The 24950-nt window shown below is 38.3% G+C and overlaps 1 protein-coding gene and 1 pseudogene across 1 annotated transcript in view; one reads left to right on the top strand and one right to left on the bottom strand.

Annotated features, from left to right (window-relative positions):
• Window positions 1–24950, bottom strand: part of Xkr4 (XK related 4) — a 426250-nt gene that overhangs the window by 280569 nt on the left and 120731 nt on the right. The gene's annotated exons all lie outside the window — the stretch shown is intronic.
• Window positions 13187–14152, top strand: LOC115031111 (annotated as a pseudogene).

Here is a 24950-nt window from a genome sequence, read left to right on the forward strand (position 1 = left end):
TCAGTGATAGCAATGGTCCCCTCATGAGGCTGTATGCAGTACAAATGACCAAGGGCAGAACTCTCACATGGCTTATTTTACACCGTAGCCCTCCTGAGGTGCAGTTTATAATATGACAGTTGTGCTCCATCACACATGCTTTCTCTAAGCAACTTCCACATGGAAAGTTAGTCATTATCTTTGAACTGGACAGTGTGAGTGAAACATCACAGTGCCAAAGTTAAAATAAGCAAATGAAGAAATAAAAAAGCCACTGTAGCCATGGGCTCTGGAAGTTAAATCACATGGCAGAACTTGATGCTGTGCAAACACCAAAAGAGTCAGATATAGTTGCAGGAACAGATCAAGGGAGGCTCCAAAGTATACAACAAAGAAGACAGAGGGAAAAAATAGAGTAAGCTTAATTTACATTCTATGGAATATATCATAGTAATAAGCATTACATGTATTTTAATTGAATAATATAACCCATTGCACCAAAACCAGGATAACTGCAGTCCTAATACTGTAATGGTAATAAACCAGCATCAAAAAGATCCCTTTATTTTCTACCAAATAAATTTATAGTTCTTTGGTGCTTTTGATAACATGTGGATGCTACCATTTGAAATTATTCTTTCCGCAGAAATGGATAATGTAGCATTTAACAAAACATTTGCCAAATATTCTTTGTAAGGAATAGAAAGATTTAGAGTTAAATATGTTTAAAAGATTTTATATATTACATCCCACCTTCATGAATATCATGCATTTGAGAAATGAAAATTTTTAAGTTTTTGTAACCTGGTATTGCCCTCATGTTTCATGTCCTCTCATAATGGAAAATTAAATTCTCATATAGATGTAGCTGGATATAGTATTTACTGGAAAGTATATTTCTTATTATTATTATTTATTTTTATTTTTTATTAGATATTTTCTTTATATACATTCCAAATGCCATCCCGAAAGTTCCCTAAACCCTTCCGCTGCCCTGCTCCCCTACACACCCACTCCCACTTCTTGGCCCTGGCATTCCCCTGTACTGGGACATATAAAGTTTGCAATACCAAGGGGCCTCTTTTCAAAAGGATGGCTGACTGGGTCATCTTCTGCTACATATGCAGCTAGAGATATGAGCTCTGGGGGTACTGGTTAGTTCATATTGTTGTTCCACCTATAGGGTTGCAGACCCCTTCAGCTCCTTGGGTGCTTTCTCTAGCTTCTCCTTTGGGGGCCCTGTGTTCTATCTTATAGATGACTGTGAGCATCTACTTCTGCATTTGCAAAGGACTAGCATAGCCTCATATGAGACAGCTATAACAGGGTCCCTTCAGCAAAATCTTTCTGGCATATGCAGTAGTATCTGGGTTTGGTGGCTGATTATGGGATGGATCCGGGTGGGGTAGTTTCTGGATAGTCCATCCTTTCATCTTAGCTCCAAATTTTGTCACTATAACTCCTTTCATGGGTATTTTCTTCCCTATTCTAAGGAGGAATGAAGTATCCACCCATTGGTCTTCCCTCTTCTTAATTTTCTTGTGTTTTGCAAATTGTATTGGGTGTTCTATGTTTTGGGGCTAATATCCACTTATCAGTGAGTGCATATCTAATGACTCCTTTTGTGATTGGGTTACTTCTCTAAGGATAATATCCTCCAGATACATCCATTTCTCCAAGAATTTAATAAATCCATTGTTTTTAATAGCTGAGTATTACTCCATTATGTAAATGTACCATGTTTTCTGTATCCATTCTTCTGTTGAGGGACATTGGGTTTTTTCCAGCTTCTGGCTATTATAAATAAGGCTGCTATCAACATAGTAGAACATGTGTTCTTATTCCCAGTTGGAACTTCTTCTGGGTATATGCCCAGGAGAGGTATTGCTGGACCTTCCAGTAGTATTATGTCCAATTTTCTGAGAAACCTCCAGACTGACTTCCAGAGTGGTTGTACAAGCTTGCAATCCCACCAGCAGTGGAGAAGTGTTCCTCTTTCTTCACATCCTCACCAGCATTTGCTGTTACGTGAACTTTTGAGCATAGCCATTCTTACTGGTCTGAGGTAGAATCTCAAGATTGTTTTGATTTGCATTTCCCTGATGATTAAGGATAATGAACATTTTTTCAGGCGCTTCTCAGCCATTCAGTATTCCTCAGTTGAAAATTCTTTGTTTAGCTCTGAACCCCATTTTTTAATGGGGTTATTTGAATTTCTGGAGTCCAGTTTCTTGAGCTCTTTCTATATATTGGACATTAGTCCCCTATCAGATTTAGGATTGGTAAAAATCCTTTCCCAATCTGTAGTGGCCTTTTTGTCTTATTGACAGCGTCTTTTGCCTTACAGTAGCTTTGCAATTTTATGAGGTCCCATTTGTCATTTCTTAATCTTATAGCACAAGCCATTGCTCTTCTGTTTAGGAAATTTCCCCCTGTGCCCATATCTTCAAGGCTTTTCCCTACCTTCTCCTCTATTAATTTCAGTGTCTCTGGTCTTATGGGTAGGACCTTGATCCACTTAGACTTGAGCTTTGTACAAGGAGATAAGAATGGAGCAATTCACATTCTTCTACATGATAACCNCCANTTNTGCCAGCACNATTTGTTGAAAATGCTGTCTTTTTTCCACTGGATGGTTTTAGCTCCCTTGTCAAAGATCAAGTGGCCATAGGTGTGTGGATTCATTTCTGGGTCTTCAATTTTATTCCACTGATCTACCTGTCTGTCACTGTGCCAATACCATGCAGTTTTTATCACAATTCCTCTGTAGTACAACTTAATGTCAGACATGGTGATTCCACCAGAGGTTCTTTTGTTGTTGAGAAGAGTTTTTGCTATCCTAGGTTTTTTTATTTTTCCAGATGAATTTGCAAATTGCCCTTTCTATCTCAGTGAAGAATTGGGTTGAAATTTTGATGGGGATTGCATTGAATCTGTAGATTACTTTCGGCAGGATAGCCATTTTTANTATATTAATCCTTTCTGTGGTTTTGGTATCAGAGTAATTGTGGCTTCATAGAATGAATTGGGTAGAGTACCTTCTGTTTCTATTTTGTGGAATAGTTTGTGAAGAACTGGAATTAGATCTTCTTTGAAGGTCTGATAGAACTCTGCACTAAACCCATCTGGTCCTGGGCTTTTTTTGGTTGGGACTGCTTCTATTTCTTTAGGGGAAATGGGACTGTTTAGATCATTAATCTGATCCTAATTTAGCTTTGGTACCTGGTATCTATCTAGGAAGTTGTCCATTTCATCCAGGTTTTCTAGTTTTGTTGAGTGTAGGCTTTTGTAGTAGGATCTGATGATATTTTGGATTTCCTCAGGTTCTGTTGTTATGTCTCCTTTTTCATTTTTGATTTTGTTAATCAGGATACTGTCCCTGTGCTACTCCTGCTGTCTACTCCTCTTAGGTGAATTTGCTTACTTTAGTTCTAGAGCTTCTAGGTGTGCTGTCAGGCTGCTAGTGTATGTTCTCTCTTGTTTCTTTTTGGAGGCACTCAGGGCTATGAGTTTTCCTCTTAGGATTGCCCTCATTGTTTCCCATAAGTTTGGGTATGTTGTGGCTTCATTTTCATTAAACTCTATAGAGTGAAAAGTATATTTCTAAGGGATTTTATGATCCGTGTCAACTGTGCAACATTACTTGCAAAGCAAATGTTGAGAGTCAACAGAAAGCTATAATAAAGCCACTGAGTATCTTCTAAAGTGCTAAGGAACAAATATCACTTAAATTTTTACCCCTGTATTTCAACTTATACATTTTCAAATTGATAATACATAAGTAAACTTTCTAACATAATACAAGCATAAGTTTTATGGTCTTTATTTGGGAATTTTCTATATCTGAGATTTGTTACCTTGTAAATTGGACTTAATTTCATGTGTTAGAAGGTCACCATGTCTGCACAAATGAAGACTATTATGTGATAAAGAGGTAGGTTACACAGTACAGGATAGAAGAGAAATTTCCCAGTAGAGAAAGGAAAGATGAAAAGGGAGGAAAAGAAAGGTGGAAAAGAAAATTGGATGGAGCAAGTGTGTAAATTTATAAAAGTTTAGGAAGGTAATGTTCTTATAGCCTAAATAAATATGATGTAAGCACATTTAAATAATTATTTTTCTGAACTTTAAGTGTTCATCCCCTTTCTCTGATTCCTTTACTTGTCTACTGGGAACAAATGATATGCATTATCATTTACTTATCTACTGGGAAATAAATATTTAATATAATATTTATATTAATGAATATATAAAATATATTTAATATAATATAAGATCAAGTAGCCTAGCTTTACTGGGTCTACAATCCAACTATAAACTCTGGGAGCCAGAAATCCATTTCCTCCAAGTAAGGGTAACAGTGTCTGTCCACATGCCTTTGATGGAGGTCTTGCCCTGATCACATATACGTTAGCTCACTTAATAACTCACACAATCTTTAAGGATGTTTAGAGTAAAGATAGAAAGTTTTAATGTTATTACTGCAAAGATTTTTGAGTAATTTCAGCTATTTTCTAGAAGTTCATTGGGACACCATAGTGTATGTCTGGAAACATGGAATAAAAATGTGATCATAAGCTGTTACAAAGTAAGACAATGGTATGATTCTACCACTTCCTTCCAGTGTCAATGTTATTCCTGTCAGTTAGACTGTGTAAAAGAAAGAAGTTCAATATCCCATTTTTATTTTATAATCCTCAGTGCCCCATATGTCTCTGAATACAAAATGGTTCAACCTTAAATGCTTTTAGGGTATGTGGACTAACATCATTAATAATAATAATAATAATAATAATAATACAGAACCAGAGAACATGAGAAGACATCTGTGGAGACCTGTGGGTGCCTGTGATTTGGAGGTTCAAATGTCTGAGAGTTCTATTCAGTACAACCTGCATTCCTTGCCCAACATCACACTCCAGCTGTAATCTCCCACAAGGGCAACAGGAACAAAAAGCTTACATACAATGGACATGCTTTAGTTCTGCCTTCCAATCTATACTCATGATCACAGTCTCAGATGCTGTCTTTGAAGAACTAACCATACCTCCCACTACATGTAGCCTTGCTTAGACAAGAGCGAAAATGAAGTTAAAGCTTATGATATTGATTCATATCCCCTGTACCAACAGCCTGATCCCCTAAAGATGTATTGGTTCGTGCCTTTTCAGTTCCACAAATGTCATTATTGTGCCCTCTGCAACATCATCTTCCTTTAAAATATCTGACATCAGTTGAATATGTTTGACAGAATTGAAAGGACTTGGTGAGCAAAGTTCCCTCCCTGCTCTCCACACATGTACTGAAGGTTTCATTCACTCTTTCAATAATGCAGCCAAAAGTTCCCAGAGACTTTGTGCTATGAGTGAGACAAAGCTCTGCCATGAAGGATTTCCTGTTTGGAAGACAAAGAAATAAGGGCTAAAGAAATGAATAAAATGCACATAGTTTTCTGTAAAGTTATAAAGATAATTAGTAAAGTTTTATTATCAAAGGACTATTATTTTTTTTTGATTCAGTGACCCCAGACTGCTGTAATACATTATGGCAATTTGCCAACACTTTTATGTAAATACCCTCATTACAGAATATTCTTTACAGAGTATGAGCTGGGACTTATTTTTAAGTTTTTTAAAAGAAATTTAGTATGCTGTGTCCAACCTTTTTAAAAGATGCAGATGACTAGACTAGAATACAAAATATTAAGGGTGTATTATGCTTAGCAAAGCTATGCATCCATAGCTTTGGACATTTTGAAAACATGAGCTCTTTTAACAATGACTATATCTACAATAATGAACAGAGCTAGGACATAGCCTTCAGCAAAGGACTTGGGCTGAGGCTTCTAAGTGCTGAAAACTTTTGATTTTTGTGTACTTGTTTGGTTTGTTTTGCCAATGTCATTCCTTTCAGTTTTCACTCTGCTTTTGACAGAGCCAACTCCTCACTGCCCGTCATCTTCATTGTCCCACCTTCTGTTTATTCTTGCTTCTGTTTTCCCTGGGGTTTAGTACTAATCACAGATTTGCTGTGCTTTTTTTTTTCTTTGCATTTCTACCCTTAATATCTAATACCTCTCTCACTTTGTAAAACCCTTGTTTCTTTATGCCAATCCCTAATTAGTGACTTGAAGGGACAGCTATTTCAAATTAGATGTTACTGCATTTTCATGAGTCTATGAGTTTGTTGTGATACTTTTGCAATTAGTATCTTATTCTTGAAGTGATATTAAGCCTGGTGTCCTGAGCCAAAAAACTGAGGGTTCAACCTAGATGCCATCACAGGTGAATAGATAAAGAAAATGTAGTATAGTACTAAAACATGAGTGTATAAAGAATAACTGTCTATAAAAAAGAAGAAAATTGTGTTTACTGAAAATGAGTGTAACTGGAAATCATATTACATAAATAAATACATATGTAGAAACACAAATATGACAAATTTCATCCCATTTGTGGATCCTAGATTGTATAGAGACATAAAACTTCACACAAATATTCACAAACACACACATTCATAGGCACACACATATAAGCATGCACATCCACACACACATACACAGACACACACCTCTCCCTCCAATGTAAGCATACAAATATAGAGAAGTAGGAAGGAGATAGAGGAAGTAAGAAACTGGGGAGAACAGGGAGAGGTGAGAGAGGGAAGAGTATGAGAAGTTAACAAGGTCCCAGTACACAATACACCGGAGATATATTATGTTTATAAAAATCAGGACTATGCACACTGAGTATATGCACATAAAATGTTAATTAACAGAGCCAGGAGATGGCTCTGTAGTTTAGAGCAAGTGTTTCTTTGTGTCCAAATAGATATCAACATGTACTTGTAACTCTAGCTCCCAGAAGCATAGACAGGAGGGTTGATGGCTAGAGAGTAAGCCCACATTTCAGGAAGAAAGTTTGCCTCAAAGATGGCAAAGACTGATAAATAAAAGATCCTCTTCTGGGCCTTGTGTGCTTGCACATGTGTGCACACTTGTCTATATACATATGCACATACATGTGAACACCCTGTACCCACAAAATCTCATGTGTTCTCACACATGCATACACATGTGTACATATACACACATACATTTTCAAACAGAAAAATATTTCCTACAAATTTTTAAATAAAAAAATGAAATCCTACATAATTCTTGGAGTATGGACACGTTAAAAATTTGTAGATAAACAACAAAAATGGGATATTGTAACTTTTTCCCTTAAGGCTCCCAGAGACAGAAAATTAAGAAGTCATTTTTATTTTTATGCACTTGTCATTCAAGGAAAGAAAGCGATGAAAGTTATTCCTTAGAAAATTAAATTCATTGACTAGTTTACACTCCTTTGGGCTTCTGATTTGGCTCTTTTAAGGGATACGTACTCTAGAGAGATTCAGTATTTGATGGACTCTGAGAATTTATGAATTTGCAAGCTAGAGTTTGGATGCTTTCCTGATTTATCAGAAAGTCACTGAACACAGGGTATCTCTCATTATGCAAGCACAGATATCTTTTACAGAGTTCAGCCAAAATAGCAGAGAAATTTTGAGATGTCTCTCTGGACAGATCAATTTCTAGAAAGCTTGGAAAATTAAAACCAGTGAGGCCCAGTGCACTTCAGCTGACCAAGCTCCCTGCAGATCACAGCTGCAGGGAACCTTGCAATCCAAGTCTTAAGGGATATTCTGCCAACAATAATTTCCTGCTCAGCAGGAACTACAAACATCCAGAGTAAAATGAGAAGAACAGATTCTGAATGGAAAAGGAAATAAGACCCATGGTAGGACCATGGTAGCATTTACTACCTAAGAACACAGCAAAACTACAATGGCTTTGATAGGTACCTTAGACACTATTTCCTGTAGTTGTTTGAGAACTTGGAAACTCTTGAATGCTTGAGGAGCAGCTCAGAGAATATCAAATTCTAAGAAGGAGTTTACAACTGTCCCTCTTTGTAAGGCTCATGACAGAATAAAATCCTGGTTGTCTAAAAAAGAAGGACAATGATTATTTCTAGAATTTGATGTGTGTTTTCAAACTTTGCTATCACCAAAGAAGAGTGTGTCTTTGCATGTGGTGTGTTTAGATGTCAGAACTTTATGTCTTAAAAGTGAGGCCCATTTCTCCACAACTCCAAGAGTCCCTCAATAAGTCAAGACTGGACTCAAAAGTATGGAAGGAAGATAGTTCTTTTACAAGAATGTAGTATGTTAAAATTGTGGAATTATTGCCTATTGTTTGTTCAAATTCTCCTCTGAATCAAAATTATATGAGAACTTACATAAAAGTGTCTTGCAACTGAAAATGGAAATGTCCTGAATGAAGGTTCACCTAATGAAGAAATGCAGCATCTATGGCCTTGCCAAGGAGGATTATTTGAAAGCCTGATTTAAAGCAGTTATGCAGATTTCTTATCTCTTATCATAGAAAGGTGATGGTTTTTTATATCCCCTTAAATTTTAGGTCATCTTATACTGTTTACTTTCTTGACAAAAACTAAGTAGAATTCCTTTTCTTCTTAGAGAAAAAAAGTTTTCTTATCTTAATTGTATCACTTGTTACAAATTGAACTTTCATTGACATATGAATCCAAGCCTTAGCTCTATTATTTCAAAGCTGTGAGACAGTGCGCAGGTAATTACACTTTGGTGGCTCTGATAGTTCTATCTTTACAGAAACGAAAGGAACACAGCTTACTGGACCTTCTGAGAAGCAAATGCAAATGCCCTGTTGAATGTAGGCACACAGTTCCTTCCCTTCCTGCACTTCTTGTAACTTTTTGAGAGAAAATAGTTTTAAAACAGTCAATGCAAAAGAAAAGGAAAGAAGGGACGTGAGTTAGAATGGATATGTGTTGTTTGGTTTTGTCGACCAAACACCCTGTAGATACTCTTTTATCTTTGTTACCCATGTTATATTCTCCACACCGAAGTCACTGTTATCCAAAGATTTTTAATCATGATTTTATTGTCTATCCAACAGTGTTCTGATATTGTGCTTACTTGTACACGTCTGTACATGCATCCATTCTTCCATGCATGTTGACCTATTGGTCTATCTATGTTTCTGTCCGGTACAGGTTGGTCCATATGTTAAAGGCATGGCTCTAAGCTTAATGCTGATTGGAAAGATGTGAAACTTTAAGAGAATAGGCTTATTGTGGGATTTTCTGGTCATTATGAGCATGTTCTTAAACTACAGACTGGACCCCTAAGCCTATTTCTTTCTCTCTTTTGATTTTGTTCCATGAGACAGCATGGTAGTGTTGATACAGGCACAGATAAGTATAGTAATGGAACCGAATCAAAAGACCAGAAACAGACAAACTGATGGACTTGTCACTCAGTTATGAAATAGGAGGCATCATAGATAAGTGGAGAGAACAGATAGTGATGGGCAATGTGTAAAAAATTATATCAGATCATATGCCATATTATAAGTAAAAGTCAATTCCAAGTGGATTAAAGGCTTTGAGGCTGAAGGTCAAATATTTCAAAGTCTGCAGAAAGATGTCTTTATGAACCCAAGGTAAGGAAAAATTGTTTAATCTAAGGCAATATGAATTTAATGTCAAAAATAAGTTCTAGGATAAATATGCCTGAGATTCTGACTTAGAATGATATTTTTTTCTCACAGGTAAGTTTTAAAAAGAGTACGAATTGCAAATAAACAAACACACTTAAGCAAAATTTTATAAAAGAAATGTGCACAACAGGAATGGATGGTCTTTTAGGAAAGTTATGCAAATGACCAAAAACTACAAAAATATGGTAATATATATTAGTAACCTGAAAATCCCAAATGAAAACTAAAAATTACAACATTTATCCTCTGGAATAAAACTGAGGAATTCTGGTGATACTTAGCACTGGAAAAGACTTGAATGACATTCCTATTGTTACAAATTAATAGAGTAATATTTCCTAACTCTGAACCTGTGCGTGCTGCATAACTCTTTTCCTGAGTAGATGTGTATTACAGAGTTATGATGGGATTTTGTGGTATAATCCAAATAATAGATTATTGCTCAAAGAAAATGAATCACTAACAACTCTAAGCAAATGAATCACAGCTACAAGGCAGTTACAGAAATTGATACAAGTGTGATATGCTTATAGATGAAAACTATAGATGATAGATACAATCTTAGATTTATGATATGTGTTTGATTTTGGAGATGGGGTCTCATTTTGAAGACCAGGCTATCCTAGAAACCATTGTGTAGCCAGGGATAATCCTAAAATTCACAGGAGTCTTTTTCCTTTAGCTTTAGCCTCCAGAGTGCTGAGATTCTAGACACAAACAACTCTACTTACTTCAATTCTATTAATTACTTTTGATGGTGGTTTTTGGATTAATCATCACCCCAAAAGCATTCTTAAGGAAAATCAACACTACTGGATAGTTTGTTTTGGTTTTAAAGGTAATATTTTTTATATCTCATCATTAAAAATATGGTGTAGGTTTTTGGTAAATTTCCTTAACAAGATAAAGTAGCATGTTTTAGTATTTGACTTTGATAATTTTTCTAAAATGATTATTTGTTGAACTTAATACAATTTTTATATCCTATAAGAGGATTATTAAATAAAGATTTTAAAACTAGAAATTCAAAAGTCAAAGTTTTCTCAACTTCATTATCTATTATTACACAAAGTTATAATTGTAGACTTACTAATATTTATTTTTTCTTATGTTCTAAGATGAATCTAACTTTTTCTAGACATAGTTTACAAATACTTGGTAAAAACAGATTACATCTACAGTAGTGAGTAAGATTGGGCTGTAGCATTTTGATTTTGTGGAGTTTTAAAATTAGACAATGAATTATGAGTGTGTTCACTTGTTATCCTTCAGTGGAAAAATGTAAGACTGCCATAATTTTTCATTGCTAACTCTAGAGAAAGCATTATCATTCTGTACATACCTAAATGACACCACTAAACCAGAATAAATTATGTGCCCTTTCTATCTTTTGAACTTTATAGAATCAATGTTAATTTCTACATGGTGATAGAGTTCTGATGTATTCCATGAGATGCTCTCATCAGCTGAATGAAGAAGATATGGACTAAGAAATCTAGCCTGGGAGTTAGGTGACCACTGTCACAGCATCCTCTATCCTCAGTTAGTTTAACTGACACAAAATAGGAATGCTAAAATTCACAATACAGGAAATATACACTAATAGTGGATTACAATTTACTATCCTATGTTGCTGAAGAAACAGCCTAGAATAATCATGTCTGTATTGTACTCTCATGTTTGGTTCTAAAATATATGTACTTCAGGAACTCAATTTTCTCAGACAACAAGAAATATAACTTATGAATGAATTATGTTTTGTTTTATTTTGGCATTGTTCCCAGTTAAAAATATGAAGGCCCAATCTGCATTGGTGGTATAGTGGTGAGCATAGCTGCCTTCCAAAAAAATAATAAAGGCCCTCTATTCTCTATGATAGTCTCATAGACAAACAGGTATATATCACTCCAGCCTCCATCTCAGGTATAAGAGTCATTACAGTAATACAAAAACTTCAAAATCAATGTGATTTTGTGACTTGCTTTCTTAAGTATAGATTTTTAAAATGAAAACACATCAGCCTGCAATGTTAAGCATAAATAACATGCTCTATTAAGTAACTGATTGTTCATATTTCAAGTATAGGCAAATAAGGCTGTTAAAGATGACAATATTATTGCCTCTGATTAGTTTAGGAACAATCTTTCCTTTAATACATATAATGGTCAGCATATTTCAAGTCATGAAGAGGATTATTTGACTCATGATCCTGGCAAAAGGGCAAGGGCCACCTCTCTGACTGGTGCTGACAAGGGCCACCTCTCTGACTGGTGTTTTAGTGAGGGTTCCTATTGCTGTGATGAAGCATCCTGACCAAAACCAATTTGGGAAAGAAAGGGTTTGTTAGCTTATACTTCCATACCACTCATGTTCATCATCTAAGGAGGTCAGGACAGGAACTCAAAATAGGGCAGGGACCTGGAGGCAGAAGCAGATGCAGAGTCCATCGATGGGTGCTGCTTACCATATTATTTATCATAGCTTTCTTCTGCTGCTGTCTTATAGAAGGTAGGACCACAAACCTAGGCTTGTCATCATCTACAATGGGCTGGTCCTCTACACAAATCACTAATTAAGAAAATTCCCACCAGGTGGTTGTGGTGCACGCCTTTAATCCCAGCACATGGGAGACAGAGGCAGGTGAATTTCTGAGTTCGAGGCCAGCCTGGTCTACAGAGTGAGTTCCAGGACAGCCAGGGCTACACAGAGAAACCCTGTCTCGAAAAAAGGAAAAAAAAAAAAAAGAAAGAAAGAAAAGAAAAGAAAAGAAAAGAAAAGAAAAGAAAAGAAAAGAAAAAGAAAATTCCCTATAGGCTTACCTACAGCTCAATACTACGGAAGAATTTTCTCAACCAATGCTGTCCCTTTCTGATAACTACTTTTGTCAAGTTGCCATAAAACTAGTCAATACATACTTTCTACTTATATTTTACTTTCTCTGACATAAATAAGAAAAATTAGTAATGAACTGTCACTGACTTAATGCTTCACATCAAATAAATGTATAAATGTAGTCTGCATACCTGAAAATATCCTGCATGCCAGGAAAATGTTAGATTACTGATTAAATTGAAGAAGTAGAAAGGATGATCTACAGTCTATATGGACTGCAATCAGGAATTCCATCAAAACTCTATCAGCAAATACCCTTTTTGGCCACACTTATGTAAAAAACACAAAGTCAGTCACAAGACACAGAATAGATAAAAATATCCTATAAGATTGGCACAGAAAGCACACTTGTGTTAGTGAGGACTTCAGGGTCAAGGATGCAGATAATGTGAATTTAGAGGTGATGTGCAGGTGGACACCTAGGATTGCATGATAGCTTGAAAGTATTAAATCTCCATAGGAATTGACTATAAAATTGTAATCTACATGATTGCAGAAGCATGAATAAAATTCTAAAACTGGGGGTGGCGGCCTATTACCTCGCAGCACGGCAGCCTGGCACCCACCCGGCTGGCGCATGCCTGTCTCCGGCCAGACTGTGGAGCGGGCGGCTGCGGGCGCGCGCGGGCAGAGAGCCAGGGCAGCGGGAGAGCGTCCGAGCGCCCCGTGGGGAGGCTGGACAGCCTGGACTTGGCCGAGGACGCTGCTCCGCAGCCGTCAGGCATCATGGCATCGCTGGCAGACCGGGTCTGGGGCAACGGGCGCATCGCTGCAGGGCTCCTGTTCAACCTGCTGGTGTCCATCTGCATCTGTTCCTCAACAAATCTATCTATGTACACCATGCTTCCCCAACATGAGCCTGACCCTGGTGCACGTCATAATCACCTGGCTGGGCTTGTACATCTGCCAGAAACTGGACATCTTTGCTCCCAAAAGTCTGCCGCTCTCCAAGCTCCTCCTCCTGGCCCTCAGCTTCTGTGGCTTTGTGGTCTTCACCAACCTTTCTCTGCAGAACAACACCATAGGCATCTAGCAGCTGGCCAAGGCCATGACCACACCGGTGATCATAGCCATCCAAACCTTCTGGTACCAGAAGAGATTCTCCATCAGAATACAGCTCACCCTGATTCCTATTACTGTAGGTGTAATCCTAAATTCATTCCCTTGGAATGGTGTGTGCCGCCCTTGGTGTGGTAGTCACGTCCCTTTAACAAGTGTGGGTCGGAGCCAAAGCAGCAGGAACTGCAGGTGAACTCCATGCAGCTACTTTACTACCAGGCCCCCGTGTCTTCCACCATGCTGCTGATGGCTGTGCACTTCTTCGAGCCAGTGTTTGCAGAGGGAGGAATATTTGGTCCCTGGTCAGTTCCTGCTTTGCTTATGGTACTGCTGTCTGGAGTAATCACTTTCATGGTGAACTTATCGATTTACTGGATCATTGGGAACACGTCACCAGTAACCTACATCATGTTCGGACACTTCAAGGTCTGCATCACTCTCTGCGGAAGATACGTTCAATTTAAGGATCCCCTGTCGGTAAACCAGGGACTCCGCATCCTATGCACGCTCTTCGGTATCCTCACCTACACCCACTTTAAACTCAGTGAGCAGGAAGGCAGTAAGAGTAAGCTGGTCCAACGGCCCTTAGCTTTGGCAGAGAAGAGAAAGGCGTATCATGAGGATGAGAAGTGACAAACATGTACGTCTATGGAAAAGCTCCCTGTGGAATTCAGTCAGTGACGTACAAGAAGTATTTTCTTCGCAGATAATGACAATTTTTAGTACCTTTTATCAATTTAATTTTTAAAAACCAAATGGTTCAGGCTTCTCAAAGACTTAATGGACCTGGAGCTGGCACTCAGTAGTAGAGTGTTTGCCTCACACGCGTGAGACCCTGGCCTCAAACTCCAACACTGTCAAAGAAATGCTAGCATCCTGCCAGCTGAAGCACCGGAGAGTTCGGCTCCATAGGAATGACAGAGCACTCAGGCGCTGCAGCTGTGTTGCGGTTGTCTGTCTCCGGTGTCCCTGTTTTTCCAGGGAAGGGCATGCCAGACTGCTGCCTCACCCAGGCCTTCCTGTCAGGAAGTTGAAGTTCTTTGTCGTTCGGACACGGTGGTAGAAAGAGTTGTTTTGAGACTGGATGTCACTGTGTCGCCCTGACTGGTCTGGAATTATCTACATAGCCCGAACTGGCTTTGGACTCTACCATTCCATGCAGCCTTTAGTTTTATGATTTCACTGCAGAACTGAAACATTTATAGAAAGGAAGCTGTCATCGACATGCTCATGAAACCAATTACATCTCTGAAAGCATCACTTTTTCAGTAGAAAATTAATCTAAGACGCTCTTCCCTGTTAGGGCAGGAGTGCTTGAGCCCAAAGCCCGCTCAACAGCACAGCTCTGCCTGTGCTAGAGGGAGCATCTGCAGACTGACAGTCTCATTGGTCTTCTCCTGGCTTTGGGCTTTGAGTGAGTTCTAGATACTATATATGGAGTTACAGGAAAACCCACCTTTAAATGGTTCAAAGCAAAGCTGTAGAGGGCCAGGGCTGGTAGAGCCAGTACCTGAGTCCCTGCCAAGCACTCATAGGTGGGTTCATGGTCATCCTGTTAACTGCTTCCCCAGCTTGCTTAATCCTTTCATCCCAGTGATTTCTATTGTGGCCCCCCTCCTGTACTCCCTGCCTCCCACATATTGAGCAGTAGATAAGGAGCGTTGTATGTATTGGAAACTGGACTGAACTATGCCTTGCAGTTTATGTGGCAAATTAAAGCAAAGGCTGTCCAAGTTCTAGGCAGAAACTTGGTGAAAAATAGGAAAGATATGAAAGAGTGGTAGAAAACTAGGTAATATTTAGCTACTTATGTGAGGTTTCAGAGGAATTGAGAAATGTTTTTAATTGAGATGCAGACAGAATACATGGGACTCCAGCAAATAGAGTGCTGGGTATTTAACTGCAAAAGTGTGTGTCTGCCTCCAGGTATCTTGTCATTTTGCCATTCACAGCAGCGGTTGATGACCTCAGAAGAGTCAGATCTCTTAGAATAATAACTTTTTCTCAGCATACACTTTCTGTGAGAAAGCAGCTTAAGACAAAGAGATGTGTCTTGTGATAATACATTTTATCTTGAATTTTCTTCTTTTGCGCAGAGAGAGGTAACTTTTAATATATTAGGATTTTTTGTTGGTAGTGGTAGTTTTTAGTTTTTGTTTTGTTTTTTTAACCAAACAAAAAAGCCTGGGTTGTATCCCCAGCACTGCCAAAACAAAGCCTTTTCAAGTAATTGGGAAACGGGATTGTTGAGCTCGAGGAGACACACTCCTAGATCTGAAGGTGGGGGTTAAACGTTCCTTGGCCGTGTAGACTGCACAGACTTTCAGGGCAGCCTGAATCACATACTGAGTTCTGTTAAGGGGAAAGGAAGTGTGCCTGGTTTAGGATTTTTTTCCTGGCCTCGATAAATGTGTATTTTGGAGAATGGCATTGTCTGCTGTGTATCAGTCCATGTGCTTCCGTGGGTCTTTGTTTTAAATATTGTCCTCACTTTATAGAGTTGTGTTATTATGCCAAGAACTGCAGAACATGCCATCTTTACCATTATGGACCTTTGGAATAATGCTCAAGAAACATTTTCTATGTATGTTTAAACTAATGTTTAACAGTTTTCCAAAAGCTAAGGGAAAGTCTTCCAGCACAGAGAGCCTCAGGTTTCTGTGCATTAGGAACAACTGAGCTGATTTGTACTGCGTACAAATCTTAGCTGGAGATAAGCCCTGGGGACAGGGGTGGTTTGAATAGGTAAGTGTGTGGGGTATAATAAGTGGCTGGTGTTGGTAGGAATGAGGGACAGAGTAGGAGCATGGTGAATCAAGGCCTGTTTATATACATGAATAAACACTCTACTATTAAAAAAAACTAATATTGGCAAAGACTCTAGGAAAATGTTAATTCCCACATCAGGCCCTTGAAATATGAAATGAATAAGAAAAGAATTGCAAAAGAGCAATGTCAATTTGTATCAGTTTCTTCTGAGATAGAAATATCTGTTTTCCATTCCAACTTTATTGGATATTCTCTATTGTTTTGCAATATAAAAAATAATAAAGAATTTGTATCTTGTAATATGTAATATGTAATCATTTACAGAAAATTATAATTTAGTATCTTAATGTTCTTTAATAAATGGTTCCCATAATCTTTAATAATTCAGCATTCCTTAGTAATTATGATGCTTTATAATAGCTTAACTATTGTTAAAACCCAATATTAATACTGGGTAAATAGCAGGTAGCAATTTTATGTAGAGGTTGGAGCTCACGTGGAAGACACTTCCACCTTTGCACAGTGTTGCTTTGATGGGACTTACTTTTATATGAATATTCTGAGTAGCCCTTATATTAACATCTGGATTATAAAGCTGACCTACAAAGACAATGAGTAATGCCTCTGGGACCACACCATTTCTGTTTCTGCACCTGAATCCAGTAGGTCAATATTTCACTGCGTAGGGCATAATTCAAACACAACTCTAAGTGGCTCTTTTGCACTTTCTGTAAAAGGGGAAGTAAAATGCTTTTAAATATAAACAACTAATGTCCCAATTATTTCACATTATCAATTATACCAAATAATCAAAGGAAACACTAATTACCAAAAGAAAGAGGTAGTTTTTATAAACCTGAAACCAGCCCAGTGGGAACACTGTGAGACTCACACCACTTGCTTCCAAACTCCAGATACTCCAACTGGCACCTGCTGAAGACATTGTATGTGGACTTTTTATTTCTTTTTTTTTTTAGATATTTTCTTTATTTACATTTAAAATGCTATCCCCAAAGTGCCCTATAGCCCTTCTCCACCCTGCTCCCCATTCCACCCACTCCTGCTTCCTAGCCCTACAATTCCCCTGTACTGGGGCATATAACCTTCACAAGACCAAGGGCCTCTCCTCCCATTGATGGCCTACTAGGACATCCTTTGCTACATATGCAACTATGTGGACGTTTTAACAATAAAATGGTCACTTTGGCCCTTCCAGACAGTGCCAGCTCTGGCCACCTTGGGTACGAAGTCGGCAGACGGTCTCAAGATCCCCAGAGGACTCTCCACTCCTAAGGCACCCTAGCACTCCCAGGATCTTAGGATCACTGGTGAGTGGAACACAACATCTGTTCCAAACCAATCATGATGAGCCTGTGACAGCAGAAGCAAGGACACAAGAGCCCTGCCTTACCAGCGGGCTCAGGTTCCTTCTGATGGGTGCTGGTATACCTTGGTTTCGAACACACCAGAAAGCCCCAAGGTCCCCAGAAGAGATACCACTTCCAGGAACTGTAACATGCTCAGGATCTTAGGATTCTAGGATCCCAGGAGCTTGGTCACACCAGTATCTCAGGGTCTCAGAGGAAGCTTGACTGCCAAGAACTCTGACACACCCAGAATCTCAGGTTCACAGGATTCCGGAATCACAGGATCACAGAGAAAGCTGGATTCTGAGGAGTCCTGAGTCAATTGGGATTATAGGAAGGACAGACTCCAATCAGATATATTGAGGGCAGCAAGCACTTGAGATAATTAGATAGCAGGAGAATTAGATGGCAGGAGGCAAGCGTAAGAACAGAAGCAACAGAAACCAAGGTTACTTGGCATCATCAAAACCAAACTCTCCCACCATAGTAAGTCATGTATATACCATCACACCAGAAAAGCAAGATATGGATCTAAAGTCACTTCTCATGATGATGATGGAGGACTTTAAGAAGGAAATAACTCCCTTAAAGAAATACAGGATGTAGCAGAGAATGTGAGGTCCCTTCTTCCTAAGCAGGCATTGCAGCCAGAAGGCCACTCAGCCAGCTTTTATTTCTTCACCAATTTGAAGGGATTTGATGGGTAGAATTTGGGAAATTTATCATCTTTCAAAACATATCACTGATTATGTTAGTAAGAATTCTATCAATTCAACAAATTACCTAAGATAATCAACTTATAGAGACTAAAAGATTAGAGTTTGTGCTTTCTGGCCCTCCTGTTTGGGATCTGTGCTGAGGTAGACTTTCTAGGCAGAAGCACAGGACATCACAGCAGTTCATGTCTTCATGGTCAGGAAATAAGAGACAGAAGAAGGGATTAGTTTTCTAATATTCTTCTCACGTGTGTATTTCCAATGACTTCACTTTCTCACATTAGGGCCCACATCCTAAAAGTTCTACAATTTTCCAACAATAACACAAGTCTGTAGTACATGGATCTTATGGGACTTGTAAGATCCAAACAATAAAACTGGAGAGTCTCTTGTCTTTCATTTTGTCATTTTCATTAGTATTATACAATATGAAAAATGGAGAAGGTATACTCTAACATTTGCTCAGGTGTTTGCAGAGATGAGGAACTGTACACTTGGGATTACAGCCTGAATGAGTCTTTCCAAGGGTGGTCCTCCCTCATCCACCCATATCCTGTCTTTCTCTATTCTGTGCCCTCACATTTGCCTTATTCAGATTTCCTTCGATTTGTTTCATTTTGTAAATGATATCTCAAGTGTGGAATATTGTTTGGGGCTTGGATTGTATCAGAGTAAATGGGTAAAGCTTTTGTGAGTGACAATCTGTCAATACTGCACAACACTTTTAAAAATGATACATTCCTTTTCTATGAACTTTATTGCTGAGGAACTGATTCAGAATGTCAAGGTTCCTGTATGAGGCTCACCATCACACTGTGATTTAACAGAAAAATCATATGTGATAATAATGCATGATGATGTTAAATATTAGATGGTGGCAAAAATGTGGTAAATTATGTACAATTTGGTTTTAATAGAGCTTAAGGTTGTGGTTTGAAAGGTCATCTCATGTCTCTCTCTGCCTGTGAACCAAAGGTTCTATAAGGGCAGGAATCACTTTGTCAATGAAAATAAGGCCATATATCACCACAGACCTTGTTCTATTTGTAATTGTCAAATAAGTATCTGTGAAGAGTCATCTGTCCAAGAGCTATTGATCTCTTAATGGTCACTCCTTCTGTCTCAGGGGTTTACAGTCTCAGCTACACATTCAAGTTTCCTGTGGGTTTAAAAAATACCATTGCCTGAGTTCCCTCACCAGAACCTAGACAATCTGTGAATGGTCCTCACACTAGAACTCTACATGGTTTGACTTTAGTCCAGGGTGAAACTCACAGCTCTGTGGTACTCCATTCTTTAAACATCCCAGAGCAAATGACCAAGCAGTACCTTAATCACAGAGAGGATCATGCCTATCCTATGGTATATCTTCATTCAGGAGGATGGTGCTGTGTCTTCCCATGTATAATCTAAACACCTACCTTCAGTTTTCTTCTCAATAATCTTGAAGGAAACACAGAATACTGGTTTCTAAAGTTAGTATTGCATTGCTGTCAACACATATTCATCAATACCAAACTATTTTCATCTCTATTATCCAGTATTTTCCTCGTAGTAATTGCTAATGGGAAATACACTAAGTGGCAGCCTAAGGAGTTAGTTTTTTGTCAACTTGACAGTGACCTAGATATGACTCTGGGAAAAGGTAATCTTAACTGAACATATGCCTATATAATGCTAGTCTATAGGCAAGTAATGTGGTATTTTCTAGACTAATTATTGATTAATTGATACAAGACGGTACAGCTCACTGTGGACACTGCCACCCCTGGACTGATGTTCCTTGGTTGGTATAAGAAAGTAAGATGAGCAAGGAAAAAAAGGATAAACCAGGAACCAGCATTCCTCCATGGCCTCTGCTTCAATTCCTGTCTCCAAGTTTCCAACTTGAGTTTCTACCATGATTTGCCTTCATGATGGAGTGTGAAATGAGAGTTCTAAGCTGAAATAAAGTTTTTCTCTACAAGTTACAATTGGCCATGGCATTTTATTACCACAATAGAAAGCCCAACTATGACAGAAATTGTAACCAGACAGAGAACTATTGCTGGAACAGACCTGACTGTATTTTAGGAAGGATTGTGGCATGATTTGCACTTTGGTTTAGAAAAGCCATGAAGTGCTCAGAGTTCAGTGAGGTGTTTTGGAATGTAGAAGATAATGCAAAGAGCATGGCAGATTATGGAGACCTCACTGTGAGTGTCAGAGAGAAGTAAAGGCTGTTTCAGTGCCATTTATTTGATATTTTAAATTATTAGCCACTCAGGGGAAATTTTTGCTTTGCTAGGACAATTGATGCTAGTCAGCTGTAGCTGAGAAATTAGCTGTGATGAAGAGAGCAATATGACTGAGGGTCATAAATTTGGGAGTGTTTCCTTGGAGTCAGCACACAAAAGCTATACTGCAGAAGCAGCCAAAGTTGCACTTTGTGCTAGCATCCAAACATGATAATACGTAAGAGTCTCTCAGGTGGTACTGATTTTGAAGGCATGCAGGGGTCATGGAAAGGGCAGGCTTGACACTTGTGAGAGGTTTGGCATCATGTCGGAGGTCAATTTCTATGAAGAGAGCCCAAGAGAGAGAACTAGTGAAGTTGCATCCTAGCTGCTGTGGAGATTCTAATAATTTGGAGATGACCAAAGGATGGGATGACCTCTAAGGGATGACCACCAAGGACAGTAAATGATGTGGAATGAGCTGATCTGACCATAGAAGATACACTATGTGTGCTGTGGAGGTCAATTCCACAGACATTGAGTTTTTTGAAGGCCTCTGGAGCACAGAAGATACTAAGCAGATATTAGAAATCAAGCAAAAACATATACTGTTGAACTTAGGTTTTGCTTTGATTTGATTATATCTGTAGCCTAGTTCTTCTTTCTTAGAAAAAGTAGTATGTAACTTTTTTTTTTACAGGAGGCCACAGCTGAGAGACTTTAGAATTATAAAGGGGCTTTGAATTAAAGATAAATAATTTAAAGAACGTTTAAAATTATTGACTATTTTAAAACTGTGGGACTTTTTAAAAGCTAGAATGTTTTGTATTGTGATGTTGATATTAATATGAGAGCTTGAGAATGAACTAGAAAGAAAAGGCTATGGATTAACAAGTGATGTGTTTATGTACCAGGTTGACAAAGGTTCAATTGTGCTGGTTGGATTTTGTGAACTTGACATAAAACTAGATATATCTGAAAAGAAAGAATCTTTATTGAAAACATGGCTCCATAAGATTGGCCTGTAAGCAAGGCGGAGGGAGTATTTCGTGAATTGATTGATGATTGATACTAGTGGTGTCTAGATGGTATAAGAAACCAGGCTGTGCAAAGCATGAGGAACAATGAAGTTAACAGTATTCTTCCATAGCCTCTGCTTCAGTTCCTGTTTCCAGGTTCTTATCTTGAATTCCTGTCCTGACTCCCTTTAATGACAGACAGGGATATGGAAGTGTGAGCAAAATAACCCTCTTCCAGGTTGCCTTTGGTCATCACATTTTAGCACAGCAATAGAAACCCTGACTGAGATACAGACTGGGGAAGCAAGCAGGACAACATGGTGTACAAGGCACAGCAAGTGACAGCTATTGGATACATGGCTAAGGCTGGCAGTCCCTCAACTCTGCTCACTTTCACAATCAATCATAGCTCACACAAACTATGACATGCATCCCACATCCCTGCTACTTTACCCAACACTCTAATGGCTTACTCTATGCCAAGCTCTACATGTCATCTAACTAAGCTTGAAATCATTTGAACTTTCTATACTCAATAACTCAACAGAGTGCTCTTTCGATCATTCAAATGCCCCACCCTTCAGGATAATGACCTTAACTTAGTCTGACTGCTAAAGCTATCCTCTAAAGGTCAGGCAGTATCATTCTAAAGACCTTTCAATACCTTTGGAAATCTTTATTTCCTTGCTTGCTCTATTGGATTTTATAAGCAGAACTGACAAATAGGATTACATGCAATTACAAAGCTTATGCAGAGCCAAAGAAACTCTCAGACATGAACACAGAATATTTCCAGCTGATCTTAGAAGGCTGTTAAAGGGGCCTGGGGCACAATTCCCCAAGTTCCATCCCTCACTGAGCAGCAAATCTGAGCCCAAAGAAGCATGAACATTCTATTTCTAGTGGAAGGTTCATTGTTTGTCCAGAGTCACTGGAGCAGCATTGAAGATGAATTAAATCTATGAAAAAGCTCTTCAGGACACTGTTCTAGCCTAAAATCTATATCACTGAGCCTGTGTTTCCAGATCCATTGAGGAAACTCTCAGGTTTACTTAGTAGCCACTCTCCTTATGCCCTGTAAATCACCCCACTACCAGGAAGGTTGTGAGGCAATTGTTTAAAATAAATATTGAACTATGGATTCCTCTTGTCCAGGAATAATTAAATATTCCATTTATTTTATAAAGTTATCCATCTTATTTTACATGTATAAGTGTTTTTTTGTTTTTTGTTTTTTGGTTTTTTTTTTTGTGCATGTGCATGCAGTTCCTGCTGAGGCCAGAAAACAGTGCTGGAATCCTTAAAACTAAAGTTGCCTAAGTTTGTGAATCTCCATATACAACTTTGGAACCAAATCTGGGTCTTCTGTAAGAGGAGCAAGTGTTCTTCACTACAAGCCATCTCTTCATTCACATGTACTTAATACTGTTAGAAAGGTTATGTCCCAGTTATCAAAATTCTGCCCATCTATAGCCAGATGTAAGGATTTTGTTTGTAGTAAAATAGGAGACTCTACTAGCTCTGGGCACCAGATCTGTCCTCATCTCACTATTTGTCTAAGTGAAAAAATTTCTCGAGCCATTGCTGTCCAATGCAAGCAATAGGAAGCAAAACAAAAACCATCAAAACCTATTAATAAACAAGTTGCAGAAAATACCAGTAATGCCCTGGTGACTAGATGATTTTTAATTAATAACTCAGGCAACATGTATAATACCTGAAGATAATGATCAGAATGCATATCCGTATAAATTACTTTCCTTCAGGCAACTAGAGTCTGAACAGATTGACTAGTCATACACAGCTATTGCAGAGCCACTCCTGAACCCCCAGAATTATGGCTTTCAATCTGGCCCCACAATTGTCCTTACTTTCACATAAAGCATTGGGTATTTCCAGAAAAAGTCTAAGGCTTGACTCTATTGCTAACAGTTGTGAGCTCTCCTGAGAAATTGGCATCAAGAAACACTAAGCTTGACTGAGATTACACAGACTAGAGGACAGGCTTCAGGCTACACAGCAGCAGTGTGCCTGTAGTCAAGATACAAAAATCCCTAGAAATATTGTGAGACAAGTTGACAGTTTCTATTTCTCTGGAATTCTGAGAGGACAAAGATACTTAAACATACCACAGTATTCTCCTCAGTACTCAGGCTTCATTATCACAACAGGACACTGCCAACATTGCAGTTGTTGACAAAGAAGCATCCCTGTGATGTGTGATGTGCAATCGTCCAGCTGTATTGTCTTTTCAATTTGATTACAGGTAGGACTACTATTGATACCTTTTTGTTTGTCTTCTCTGTCTGTAGATGGATGTTGAAAAGACAAAGTTCAATCCACAGTTTCTTCAAGGCTCAGGAGATCTGAAGTCAGCTTCATTAGACTTCTATGTAAACTCATATTGGTTTCATTGACTTACTTGTAGCCAAGAGAAATCATTAAAACAGCAACAATAGACTCTCTAAAGAGAGTCATGCCAGGTTTCTTTCACAGGAACACCCAAGTAGTAACTGATCAGTTAATACATGTTACATTAATGTTTTAGCCAAGTCTGCTTTTTGTTGTTAACTAGGAATCAGTACTGGTATAGCTTACATAAAGTTTAGAATATAAAGCTCTGTCTGAATTTGCCATCCCAGATTTAATTGGTTTAGCCATCCTTGAGACATGAAAACATTCTTGTTTCTGCTGATATGTGCCATGGAATCCAAGCAGCTAACACTCAGATACAGATATAATCATGCCACACATGCTTGTCACACAATATAAAATACCAAATTGAAGCATGACACTGTGCCAATATGTTGCAAATCTGAATAAGAAAAGAAAATAATTTATTGGATAGGTAAAATAAGTTAAGCCACAAGTTTGGAATGCTTGAAAAAGCTTTGGTTGATTCTCTTTCTAGAAACATGTTTTTTACCGATGTTTTCATATTTAATTTTCTTGGTAATTTGATCAAGTATAAACTGTTGTTTACAATTGCCTCAATTTCTTACCAAGGGTTCTGAGCATTTACCTACATTTGTACTCAATTTCCTGGCTGCCTGTCTCCTGTCTCTTCCTCAGTTAGAAACGGGACAAGCCTTTTCTTCTCAGAACTATCACGGATGGGAACCAATACAGAGAAGTTAAGAACCGAGGACTCTGGAGTGAGGCACTGTGTTTACTATACTTGCATGGCTTGTCAGCCATGGCACTTCAGTCAAGTAATGCAACTTTCTTTTTTTTTTTTTCTCGTCTATCCAATATTACTATCTCACTTAAGCACATGTGTACATCACCCCTCATGTAGATTATTTTTTTTAATTTATTTTTTATTAGGTATTTTCCTCGTTTAC

This window comes from Mus caroli, chromosome 1 (assembly GCF_900094665.2).
Source record: "Mus caroli chromosome 1, CAROLI_EIJ_v1.1, whole genome shotgun sequence".
Taxonomy (NCBI): Eukaryota; Metazoa; Chordata; class Mammalia; order Rodentia; family Muridae; genus Mus; species Mus caroli.